Source organism: Rutidosis leptorrhynchoides, chromosome 1 (assembly GCF_046630445.1).
Source record: "Rutidosis leptorrhynchoides isolate AG116_Rl617_1_P2 chromosome 1, CSIRO_AGI_Rlap_v1, whole genome shotgun sequence".
NCBI classification, from domain to species: domain Eukaryota; kingdom Viridiplantae; phylum Streptophyta; class Magnoliopsida; order Asterales; family Asteraceae; genus Rutidosis; species Rutidosis leptorrhynchoides.
The window spans coordinates 116,844,005-116,847,064 of NC_092333.1; the positions used below are offsets into that span (position 1 = coordinate 116,844,005).

The 3,060-nt window shown below is 33.2% G+C and overlaps 1 non-coding gene across 1 annotated transcript; it reads left to right on the plus strand.

Moving 5' to 3' along the window:
* Nucleotides 1-642: 642 nt before the first annotated feature.
* On the plus strand, nt 643-749 carry LOC139886763 (small nucleolar RNA R71). Its single transcript, XR_011772630.1, has one exon. It is a non-coding gene; the product is annotated as a small nucleolar RNA R71 (small nucleolar RNA).
* Nucleotides 750-3,060: the final 2,311 nt, after the last annotated feature.

The window sequence follows — 3,060 nt, forward strand, 5'->3', positions numbered from 1 at the left end:
CGAATTTGCTTGGTTGTTATAAGGTTGGTTGTTGTAAGATTGTTGGTTTTGGTATTGGAAGTTGTTGTTTCAGTTTTGATTATAGTTGTTGTAACCTTGATTTCGGTTTTGGTTCGTGAATCCGGGTGGTGTATTGGTCTGGTTGTTGAATGACACTTGTTTTTTTATTAGGATTGTAGTAGCTTTGGTTCGATGTTCCTCCCCGTTGGTAGTTTTGATTACTCACGTAGTTCACATGAGCATCCGAATTTATGGGAATATCATCTAGATCAACATGGTTGCATTAAGTAATTTGAGGACAATTCTTAGTGAGATGTGGACCCTCGCATCATTGACAACCTACTTGCATTGCAACTACCGTTTGTTGAATTTTCATTAATTCTTTCCCAAATGTTTGAAATTGATTGTTCAAGCTTGCAAGCGTCACTTGCATTATCACTCTCTACTTGTGCTACACTTTTCCTTGTCAAATCTCGCGGTGAAGGTGCCCATTCATATGTATTGACCGAGATGTCTTCTAACAAAATTTTGGCCACATTTAGTGATTTATACATAAATAACCCACCGGATGAAGAATCAAGATATTGCTCCGTCAAAGCATTAGTACCCCGGTAAAATGTATTGATATACTCTTTCTTCGTCAAACCATGCGGTGGGCAAGCTCTTAGTAGCTTCTTGAATCGTACCAATGCATTATACAAACTCTCATCACCCCGTTGGGTGAACCCATTAATCTTCATTCTAAGTCGCTCTACTTTTGATGGTGGGAAGAAGTGATTGATAAACTCATTTGTTAATTCTTGAAAAGTTCTTATGGAATCGGATGGTAAACTTCGCATCTAAGTTTTGTGTCTCCTTGAAGTGTGAAGGAGAATGCCCTTAACTTAAAAGCGTCATCGGTGACATTTTCAGTTTTGTAAATATCACAAAGATCATTAAAGTGTTGGTTGTGTTCGAACGGATTTTCATCTATCAACCCATGAAAGTATGTATCCTTGATCAACGTGAAAAAGTTACCCTCAATCTTCCAATTTTCCGCTTCGATTGGTGGTTTAGTAATAGTCGGTGCTATCATTGTTGGTGCAACTAATCTAGCGTTCCACATCGGTGTATCGTTCGGATAATTCAATAACTCTTGATTAACCGGTGGACCATGGTTGATTGGAATACCCTCTTCATCGTGAATCGGATTACCGTTTGGATCCATGTCGTCTAAAAAAATGGCAAAGCTTCGAAATTCTTTCTTAATACCCTTTCTTCTCTACGATTATAAACCCCGTGCACGTGTCTTTCTGGATCGGAGAATGGATGTGTGAACTCTTGATCCTTGCGAGACCTTGTTTTAATGCACCAAATGCACCTATCCTTCAATCACAACACAAACACAAGCGGTTTTCCAAACAAAAATAATATATAAAATGCGAAAAGTAACTTCCGTAGGGTAAACCCTTATGAAAGGATCGAACAATTAAAAGTTTAAACCAAACAACCAACTAGGCTAACCGCTCCCCGGCAGCGGCGCCAAGAAAGTATGATGTGTCGTGTGCAACGTACATCTTTAACCTTCAAAATTTATTTAATATGATTCAAACACTACAAATAAGCACACACAACTAACGAGCACTTAGAACCCAGTTATTATAGCACTTTAATGTAAGTATTCTTATCAAGTTCGTCTCAAGAGAGCGGTGTAAGTCAAATATTTGAAACTATTAATTGCCCTAGGGTTTGTTGAAGGGACCCGTTCATATACATTATAAACGATTCACAATAGTTGATTACATCGCGAGTTATTTGACCTCTATATGATACATTTTACAAACATTGCATTCGTTTTAAAAGACAAACTTTCATTACATCGAAAGTTGACATGCATGCATACCATTTCATAATATCCATCTATAAATGATCTAATCTGTCATTTACTTAATCATAATCTTTACTGTACTCAACGACTCTAATGCAATGATTTTCGAAATATGCCATGAATGACTCCAAGTAATATCCTTAAAATGAGCTAATACACAACAGAAGATTTCTTTAATACCTGAGAATAAACATGCTTTAAAGTGTTAACCAAAAGGTTGGTGAGTTCATTAGTTTAACATAAATAATCATTTCCATCAATTTAATAGACCACAAGAATTTCATTTCCAGTTCTCATAAATATACATCCCATGCATAGAGACAAAAATATCATTCATATGGTGAACACCTGGTAACCGACATTAAAAAGATGCATATAAGAATATCCCCTATCATTCCGGGAAATCCTTCGGACATGATAAAAACAACATCGAAGTACTAAAGCATCCGGTACTTTAGATGGGGTTCGTTAGGCCCAATAGATCTATCTTTAGGATTCGCGTCAATTAGTAGATCGGTTTACTAATTCTTAGGTTACCAAGCAAAAGGGGCATATTCGGCTTCGATCATTCACCCATATAATGTAATTTCAATTACTTGTGTCTATTTCGTAAAACATTTATAAAAATTACGCATGTATTCTCAGCCCAAAAATGTAAAGGGTAAAAAGGCAAATGAAACTCACCATACTGTATTTTGTAGTAAAAATACATATGACTAAATTGAACAAGAGTAGGGTTGGCCTTGGATTCATGAACCTATATCATTTGTGAATATATATATTAATACACACAATCGTAGTCGAATAAGTTTATATATATAACTTATTAATGATATTATTTTTATATTAATAATATATTTATATTTCATATATTCTTTTTTATAATAAAATATTGTGTTATGTTATATGTGTTAAATATATATATTTATGTATTTCATTTGTTTATCAAAACGGTAGTTCAAATTATATTAAGTTAATATTAGTAAAAATAATGATAATAACATTAATAATATGCTTATGTGAATAATAACTCTATTAATGATAATAATAATGATATTAATAATAATACTTGTAAAAAAATTAATTTTACTATTAGTGTTAGTTATGTTAATGATTTTAGTAATTACATAATACTAATAATCATTATAATGTACATAATAATACTTATAAAGATGATAATAATAATAATAATA